Source organism: Leopardus geoffroyi, chromosome X, assembly GCF_018350155.1.
Source record: "Leopardus geoffroyi isolate Oge1 chromosome X, O.geoffroyi_Oge1_pat1.0, whole genome shotgun sequence".
Taxonomy (NCBI): Eukaryota; Metazoa; Chordata; class Mammalia; order Carnivora; family Felidae; genus Leopardus; species Leopardus geoffroyi.
This window is the reverse complement of record NC_059343.1, coordinates 70,305,261-70,315,485: the sequence shown is the minus strand read 5'-3', so window position 1 is coordinate 70,315,485 and position 10,225 is coordinate 70,305,261. Positions and strand designations below refer to the sequence as shown.

The following is a 10,225-nucleotide window of genomic DNA, read 5'->3' as shown; positions in this document are numbered from 1 at the left end:
TTTGATTTTGGCATGCAACAATTCTGCTGAAAGCGAATCTGAAGTTGGAAGACCAGACAGCACCTGCTCAAATGGTGGCATATTAACTATTATAGTCACAGGGATGCTGGGTGTTCACAGCTATTCAGGAAGGGAAAGATACAGAAAGGCCTGGCCTTGGACACAGCTGATAGCAGGGAAGAGGCAGCCCCACTGCAGGCAGCTATCTTTCCTCCCCCCTCCCCACTCTTGGGTTCTGGGCTGAGGCCTGGGACTGTCCGAGCTGATCTCGGGCTCCCATTGGTCGCTGTCTTTTGTGACGTCACAATCATGATGAGAATTGATGATCGGACACGCTGATTTCATTGTCTGAGGAGGCTGTAAGACCCAGGAAAAATCTTGCTGAATCTGCCTGCCCAGGCACTGGCCTGATTGGGGATCCTCCGGTCCTTCCAGTGACCGCACCACGCTGCGAGGTAAGTACCCAGTCTGGGTGGGTGTGAAGGGTGAAAGACGATGAGCAAGACACCGAGCTAATGCTTTGCCCAGTAGGGAGCTTATAGGTTCAGAGGCCTAAAGAGGCTGCCAACAAATTTGCGGCGGCTTTTGGGGAGCCAACTGTCTCTAGTTTCCAAGCAAAGGCTGGCGGCAGCGTGAGGTTAAAAAAGAGCTGAGGATAGCGATATAGCAGGTATTGCCAGAGTGCAAAGGATCTTGCTCCTAGAGAGGGCAACGTTGGGGATGCGCTTCTGCCTTCGGAGTAGGAGGAAGTGGCACATTTGCCTCTGAAGAAAGGAGGCGGGGGCGGGGGATGAATTCTACCACTACTAGATTTCACTGGACAGCCGATTTCTCACAGCCCTACTCAAACTCACTGAGTGCTGCGCTTGCGCATTAAGAACATGTGGGGGAGGGGAAGGGGGGAGTTCGTGGCGAGAAGAATAGACGTAGACTTTGCGCAGGCGCCTTTTCGGTTTCGCTGGAGGAGGTGGCGCTGAGCTCTGTCTGGACTGAATATAGAAAGAGCTGGGGAGTTGGCCCTGTGATATTTCAAGTGCTGATTGATGGAGAGGGGTGTGCCAGTTATTTTAAATCTGGCTTATTGGGCGTACCCACACCCCAAATGGGTCTGATGAATTTAAGAAAGTAGATTCTTAATCTACAGATACCAGGTTTGTAATAATTGAAAGAAGTCGGAGAGGAATCTGTGGAGTAGAAATTACTGAGATGAGAAACCTTTGGAAGAAAAAAAAAAACCACTAATTATTCAAATGAATCCAACTTTTAATCTTCAGTGAACTCTGATTTGAGGTACCATTCAATGATTTTGAAATTTAAACTCTTTGGAGAGACTCAGAGTGAGACCCATTGTGGAGAGTCAGAGTAAGAAATTTAACTTTCTTGTCTTCTTTTTTCTTCTTTCTTTCTTGAAACGGTTTCTTATAAAGCCTCGGTCTCCCTTTCAGGTTGGTGCTAAGATTTTCTTCTTTCTTCCTGTTTCTCTGCTAAAACCACCAAAGTCAAATCCTGTTTGAGAGACCCTTTCTAACTCTCCCTTTTTGAGAGGGGCAATATTACTCAGCAATTGTGAGGAAAAACCTGCCTGTTTGTTCTTGGTGGAAAAATTGTACAGTAGTGTTATTAACTCTTGACTGTTTCATAGAGAAATCTGATTTTTCCCGTCTATTTTTTATACTTAAGGGGTTGTCAAGACCTGGGAAATTTTCTTTTCAAAGGTCACTATTATAATTCTTCCTTTATCCTACAATATAAGCTATCTTCACCACCCATCCAGTCACTCCAGGAACCTCCTAGCCAGCTTTCACTTGTGCTCCAAATCCCTAATTTATTCTGCCAGACTAATGGTCAGTGAGCACTTCTTTTACCAAGTCATTTTCTTCACGAAAATAATCTTGGCTCTATTTTTTTTTTTTTTTGTTTCAAGCCCAACTCCACTTGGATTGCAAAAACTTCATGATCTGGCTTTATTGTACCATAGGAGTCTTATTTTACTTAATTCTTCAGTGTATAATTCTTCTTAATGTCCTTTGGACAATCTATCTCCAGAGCTTTGCTCCTTGCTCACCACCATTCCCTTCACCCAGGATGCCCTCTCTTCTGCCCATTCAGATGGTACCGAATTTGAAAACTCAACTCAATTTATACCTCTCCATAAGTGCCTTCCAAGTGTAACCCAACCATCATTAAGCTCACCTTTTCTAGAACTTCTTCATCAGTTCTTATATTTGTCACTTTCTTATAGCCTGTATTATTGTCTTATTTGGGTTGTGTGCATGTGTGTGTGTGGGACTAAAATTTTCAAGTGGATTTTAAACCCCCTCTTAAGGGGGTTTAAGATAATTCTTTATCTTCTGCCTACAGCACCTGGATGATTATTGGAAGTATCTATAACCATATATTGTCTTTGTATCCCAATTTCTCGGGTAACAAAGTAGTATTATTATAGAGAAAACTGTATATATGTGAAAATTTATTCATCATTACTTAGGCAAGGGACCCTCCAGTGACTGAATAAACTTGAGCATGAGTCAGAGAAAAGGCAATATGGACATATCTATATAGTGGGTGGCCTCCAAATATATACTGTCTTCATAAAAGACCAAGGGGACATTAACCCAGAAGTGTTTCTATCTCTAACTTTCTCAGTTTGAAAAATACTAAGACATTTCCCATTTTCTGTACTTCTCTTTTATGACATTACATCATGTATGTTCTGTTAAAACCTACTAGTTATTTACTGTGTTTTATTGCAATATATCATACAGTTGCTGATTTGCATTGACTGTCACTAATAGTTTTCATTTGTACCTCTGTTAAATCAGAGCTAATCATTGTGATGGCTATCATAATTGTTATCATATAACATATCACTTGCCACTTTCCTACCCCTTCAGCTTCAAAGTGCATTGTTTCATGGAGCTGAGTTTTATTTGATAGACATTGTTTAATATAGAGACTTTCCACAGATTTCACTTTGGCTGCTGCTTCACTTTGAGGCACCATGCCAAACAGTATCATATGTGGCTTAAGAGCATGGATAATAATCATTCTAGAAGTGGATAGTAATCATTCTAGAAGGGTATTATAACTTATAAATTTAAAAATATTTGTCATATATCATTATGAATGAACTGTGAATGTTATTTACTATAAGGGAAAATCCTTTGTCCTTGACTTTTTCTCTTATTACCTATATTGTGTAAATTTCCTCAAAGTGTTTTAGCTTGCAACCATTTCATAGTAATTAATAAGACTTACCTAGGGGCGCCTGGGTGGCGCAGTCGGTTAAGCGTCCGACTTCAGCCAGGTCACGATCTCGCGGTCCGTGAGTTCGAGCCCCGCGTCGGGCTCTGGGCTGATGGCTCAGAGCCTGGAGCCTGTTTCCGATTCTGTGTCTCCCTCTCTCTCTGCCCCTCCCCCGTTCATGCTCTGTCTCTCCCCATCTCAAAAATAAATAAAACATTAAAAAAAAAATTTTTTTAAAAAAAGACTTACCTAGATATTCACATATAGACCAATAGACTAAACTGTTCAAAGGTAGGACACTCTAGATAGAATGTAATGCTTAGGAATATGCTGCCAATTATTATTATTATTATTATTATTTTTTAATGTTTATTCATTTTATTTTATTTTTAAATATAATTTATTGTCAAATTGGTTTCCATACAATACTCAGTGCTCATTCCAAAAAGTACCTTCCTCAATGCCCATCATCCACTTTCCCTTCTCCCCCAAACCCCCATCAACCCTCAGTTTGTTCTCAGTATTTAAGAGTCTCTTATGGTTTGCCTCCCTCCCTGTCTGTAACTTTTTTTCCCCTTCCCCTCCCCCATGTTCTTCTGTTAAGTTTCTCAAGATCCACATATGAGTGAAAATGTATGGTATCTGTCTTCCTCTGACTGACTTATTTCATTTAACATCATACCCTCCAGTTCCATCTGCGTTGCTGCAAATGGCAAGACTTTATTTCTTTTTCATTTCCAAGTAGTATTCCGTTGTATATATAAACCACATCTTCTTTATCCATTCATCAATTGATTGACATTTAGGGTCTTTCCATAGTAATTTGGATATTGTTGAAAGTGCTGCTATAAACATGGAGGTACACGTGCCCCTATGCATCATATGCTGCCGATTTTAGAAAACATATAAAAAAATAAAAGTGTGGTATTTGTGTTTTAAGGTTTATTTTACAATTCCTATCTCAATGAAAGGATGGCATTGGACGTTGTCATTTAAGTTTTAGTTTGAGCTGCAGGAAATTTTATAATGATGAGCCAATCTCCCCATTTTACAAATGAGGAAGCTGAAGTATAGAGAAGTGTAGTACCTTAGCAGGATTAATAAATGGTAATATTTATTAAACACTTAATACCAGGCACTATGCTAACAACTTTATATGTTATCATATTTAAACCTCACGACATCCCTATGAGATAGTTTCTAGTATTATTTCTCATTTTACAAATGGGAAAACAGTGGCTTAAAGTGGTTGACTTCCCTGGGGCCACACAACTATAAAATGTCACAGAGTTCAAACATTGGTCTGTTTTGACTCTTTTTTAAAAAAATGTTTGGGGCGCCTGGGTGGCGCAGTCGGTTAAGCGTCCGACTTCAGCCAGGTCACGATTTCGCGGTCCGTGAGTTCGAGCCCCGCGTCAGGCTCTGGGCTGATGGCTCAGAGCCTGGAGCCTGTTTCCGATTCTGTGTCTCCCTCTCTCTCTGCCCCTCCCCCGCTCATGCTCTGTCTCTCTCTGTCCCAAAAATAAATAAACGTTGAAAAAAAATTAAAAAAAAAATAAATAAATGTTTATTTTTGAGAGAGAGACACAGAGTGCTAGCAGGGGAGAGGCAGAGAGAGAGGGAGCACCAGAATCCGAAGCAGGCTCCAGCCTCTGAGCTGTCAGCACAGAGCCTGTCACAGGGCTTGAACCCATGAACTGTGAGATCATGACCTGAGCCGAAGTCGGATGCTCAACCAACTGAGCCACCCAGGAGCCCCTGTTTTGACTTTTAATCATCAAACTATACTTGACCAAAGTAATATACAATGAATCTTTGGCAGAGCTTTAGCAAGAATCTGAATATCTGGAGTCCCAGCTTAATTGTGTGTGTGTGTGTGTGTGTGTGTGTGTGTGTGTTTTATATCATAATGTTTTCCATGAACAACATACTACTTGTATAAAGTCGCTGATTTCTAAGCCTGACCAAATGGTGTATACCTACATTTCTTTTTAGGTATTTTACTAAAACATACTTTCTTGGTCTTGATTGAAAAATATGGCATTAAATTTTGTATGAAATATATATTTAAAGATATTTAATTAGTTTTGCTTTTAAAATTGTATTGTACTTCCAGAAGGAATTATATATTGTGTATTGTTACCCCCAAACACAGTAAAAATACTTGAATTGTTGATTTTAATTTTATAGTAGAGTTAGCTAAACATGAAATTAGTGCTGTCTTAATATACTTGTATAGAGTACATTATATCTAGGCATAGTGGTTTGGAAATAAGCAGTGAAAATTCTAGAGAGATATATTCTGCATAAGAAGGGAGCTGGAGAGGTTAGCATATTCAGAAGCTGTAACTAACACTATGAGACCTTTCTAGTATGTAAAATTTCAAGACAACAGACTGAAACCTGTCTGCGGAAGTGGAGTCATCCATATACTAACTAGTAGCAAGATTTCCTAGATTAATTGGATATCTAGGTACATGGCAACTAAATAAATGAGATTATATTATATCAATTAAATGCTATACTTTACATTTGTCATCCATAAAGAAATCTGCAATAGAAGCTGTCCTACCTTCTTGGTCTCCTATTGTTTTATAACTAGAGTTATGTTCGAATTGGGTTGATCCTTAGAAGCTTTAAAATGGAGGGGGATGGAGATTTGGACAAAATGGGTAAAGGGGGGAGGGAGATACAGGCCTTCAGTTATGGAATGATTAAGTCAAAGGAATAAAAAGCAGAACATAAGGAATGCAGTTAATAATATTGTAATCACTATGAATGGGACAGATGGTAGCTATACTTTTGAACATAGCATAATGTGTAAACTTGTCATATCACTGATTCATACACCTAAAACCAATGTAATTTTGTGTGTAGGTATACTCAAAAAATGTATTGTCAGAGTGACAAAAATTTGGGAAAACATTTTCTTAGCAGTTTTTCCCTTGGAGTTGGTGGCAGTTTATTTTAAGATTTTTAAATGCAAACATGTCTCAGGTAGGCAATTTTCTCATGTACACAACAGTTTGTGCCAGGGCTTTAAAGGAGATGCCATTGTAGATGCGTCACTCTTTACTAGGTTATGGACTAGAGAGCTTGAGTGAGGCCCATCTTTATTTATTGTTTTTAAAAATTGTTTGTATGTATGTATGTATGTGTGTGTATGTAATTTCCCCCTAATTTCTCTTTCTGAGAAAGAGACTGTCTTTCAGAGTCTTTAGGTCTATGACATTTTTCCTTTTTCTGTCAGTGGAGACAAATAATTTTAATTTTTTTATGTTTATTTTTGAGAGAAACAGAGCGTGAGTGGCAGAGGGGCATTGAGAGAGAGGGAGAGAAGGAGACACAGAACCTGAAATAGGCTCCAGGCTCTGAGCTGTCAGCACAGAGCCCGACATGGGACTCGAACTAGGGAACTTTGAGCTCACGACCTAGGCCAAAGTCGGATACTTACCCGACTGAGTCACCCAGGTGCCCCTAAACAATTTTAATAGAAAGGCCAAGGCTTAAGAGAAAGGGGTCATTGTGTTGGCCTCCAATGGCTTCAGAGGCTGAGGGCATATAGACCCGTACACTATTCTTTCCTATTGTCAAGTACAAAGCAATGGCAAAAGCATGTCTTCTTTGGGTTTTGTTTTGTTACACTAATATACATTGTTTATATACATTATACATTAATATCTTTCTTTACACATTGTCTTACTTGGTTGACTTAGGCTATGTATTGTGTGTTTTATGGATGAAGTAGTTACGCCATTTAGGAAAGTAATGATCTGAGACCCATCCTCCAAATAGCTTTACGTTTCCATAGACCCATCAGGTGTGTTGAAATCTCCTCAATAGAACAACAATTGAAAGAGACCCAGGGCATTATGAAATATGGAAGAAAAAACATATTCTACATTAGTGGGACTATTACGTTAGTCATAGAATACTCAGCCTTGACTTATCCCCGCTATCCTGAGACAGCATGGAGTTATTTTTGAATATGTATGTAAATTATTAAAATAGTCAGACAGGGGCGCCTGGGTGGCGCAGTCGGTTAAGCGTCCGACTTCAGCCAGGTCACGATCTCGCGGTCCGTGAGTTCGAGCCCCGCGTCGGGCTCTGGGCGGATGGCTCAGAGCCTGGAGCCTGTCTCCGATTCTGTGTCTCCCTCTCTCTCTGCCCCTCCCCCGTTCATGCTCTGTCTCTCTCTGTCCCAAAAATAAATAAACGTTGAAAAAAAAAATTAAAAAAAAATAAAAAATAAAATAGTCAGACATTTTATTTAGAACCTATAGGTTAACTTTTATCACCAATGAATGTTTGAAAGATGCTCAAGGTCAGTTTTGGGGCACCTGGGTGGCTCAGTCAGTTAAGCGACCGACTTCGGCTCAAGTCATGATTTCACAGTTCATGGGTTTGAGCCCCGTGTTGGGCTCTGTGCTGACAGCTCGGAACCTGGAGCCTGCTTCAGATTCTGCATCTCCCTGTCTCTCTGCCCCTCCCCTTCTCATGCTCTGTCTGTCTCTCTGTCTCTCCCTGTCTCTCTCTCTCTCAAAAATAAATAAAAGATGCTAAAGGTAAGTTTCAGTTTTTTCTTCTTTTCCCAACTGCTAGTGCTTAATGTAAAGAGACACTTTTAAAAACTCATTATTGATTGTGATGTTTAGCCAGTGTACTTTTCTGATAGGGTTGAATGCATCTATATCTATTAAATTTTTGCTCCTCAAAGTGTGTTACATGGAGTACAAGCATGAGCATCACCTGGGAACTTCTTAGAAATTGCAGAATCTATGTCCTCAACCAAGACCTACTGAATCAGATTCTGCATTTTAATATCTCCAAGTGACTCATATGCACATTAAACTCTGAGAAGCACTGATATAAAGTGAAATATGACTTTCTGTGCAACTTAGACTTTTAAGAGCTGATAATCAGAAAAATACCTTAATTTCTTTTATACAGTTTTCACATGTGTAAAGAAATATGTAATCAAAGTCTTACTTGTCTAATATATATCAGCTTTGCTCCATTTTGGAGTCTATCTCATTGGGAGAATAGCTACTCTTGTGTGATGGGTAAAATTGTTGAGCCTGAGTGAATCCAATTATTTTGATGGTAGTAATGGCCTTACTGTTGAAATGATATTTTTCCTAATTGTCAACAGAGTGTTACAAAAGAGTATGAAGGTATTGGGGTCACTGTCACTAATATCTTCAAAAGAAACTATACTTAGTTTTCCATTTGCTACTGTAACAAATCACCACAAACATAGAGGCTTACAATAACACATGCATTATGTTCTGGTGGTTTGAAGTCTGAAATAGGTATCATTGAGTTAAAATCAACGTGTCAACAGGGATTTTTTCCCCTAAAGGCTCTAGGAAATAATTTACTTTATTACCTTTTTAGCTTCTAGAGGCTACCCTCTTTGGCTTGTTGCTGCATCCATCTTCAAAGCTAGCAATGGCCAATCAAATCTTTCTCATATCGCATCACTCTGGCACTCTTCTGACTCCATCTTCCACATTTAAGGATCCTTGTGATTACATCTGGCCCACTCAGATAATCTAAAATAATGTCTTTATTTTAAGGTCAGCTGATTATAAATCTTAATTCTTTCTGTAACCTTAATTCACTTTTGCGTTGGAATTTAACATATTCTCAGGTTTCATGCATGAAGATGTAGATATCACTGGGTGTGTGTGAGGGACACAGGAATTGATGGCCTTTTCGGCTGATAAGGAAAGTCAGCTTCTAATCTTGTAATGGGAATAAGCAATTAGCGTATGGTTTGAACTGTGTCTCCTACCCCCAAAAATTCATTGACGTTCTACCCCCCGCCCTCCGTATCTCAGAATGTAGATTTATTTTGAAATAGGTTCATTACAGATATAATTAGTTAAATTAAGATTAGTAAAGTAGGCCCTTAACCAGATGTAACTGGTGTCTTTATAAAAGGGGAGGTCTGGATACTGGTATGCATAGAGAGAGAATGACATATGAACATGAAGATGTCCATGTATAAACGAGGAGAGAACAGAGCCTTCCCTCACCGCCCTCAGAGAGAAAACCTCTCCCAATACTTTGATTTCATACTTCTAGACTTCATAATTGTGAGATAATAAATTTCTGTTTATGCCATCCAATTACAGTAGACCTAGAAAAGTCAAGATTGTCCTTCAGTTGATATCTAAGTATCATCATCCTCAAAAGCATTTATTTAGTAAGCTTGTATTCTATAATGTGCTAGATGTTGGATGAGGTGAATTAGACATTGAAGAACTTATGATATACATTAGACAATTTTCATAAAGCAACCTCTGAAATAGATGACTTTATGACCCTCCGTTTATTCAACTGTGAAAAGAGGGCATAGTATTCATACTATCTAACAGCATTTCTAACTTAAAATCCATGATTTTATTTATTAATTAAATTTTAGGAAGTTACTACATCCATACATTAATAAAAAGTATTAAGTGCAGGCAAAGCCATCAAACTGTTAAACTTTTCTTTGGGATCAGTATCTTAATAACTACCACCTATGCTATTCATTGCCCACTTTCTTCAATTTTTTTTTCTGAACAAGTGCCCTCTTTTAATGCCCAGCCCCCAGCCCCAAGCCACCTCCCCTCTGTCAACCCTCAGTTTGTTCTCTATATTTAAGGGTCTTTTATGATTTGCCTTCATGTTTTTATCTTACTGTATTTTTACTTTCCTTCCCCTGTGTTCATCTGTTTTGTTTCTTAAATTCCACATGAGTGAAATCATATATTTGCCTTTCTCTGATTGACTTATTTCGCTTAGCATAATACCTTTAGTTCCATCCACGTTGTTGCAAATGGCAAGATTTCATTTTTTTCTAATATTTAAAACAAAAATTTAATATTTATTTTTTTTGAGAGAGAGAGAGAGCCTGGGGGAGGGGCAGAGAGAGAGGGAAACACAGAATCCCAAGTAGGCTCCAGGCTCTGAGCTGTCAGCACAGAGC

The 10,225-nt window shown here is 38.9% G+C and overlaps 1 protein-coding gene across 2 annotated transcripts in view; it reads left to right on the top strand.

The window, feature by feature from the left end:
• Positions 1–303: 303 nt before the first annotated feature.
• Positions 304–10,225, top strand: part of HDX (highly divergent homeobox) — a 189,521-nt gene continuing 179,599 nt past the window's right edge. Inside the window, exon 1 of one of the 2 annotated variants that reach the window (XM_045471098.1) lies at positions 304–455. The gene's annotated coding sequence lies outside the window, so the exon portion shown is untranslated. The remainder of the gene's footprint in view (positions 456–10,225) is intronic. The other variant, XM_045471099.1, reaches the window with a different exon arrangement.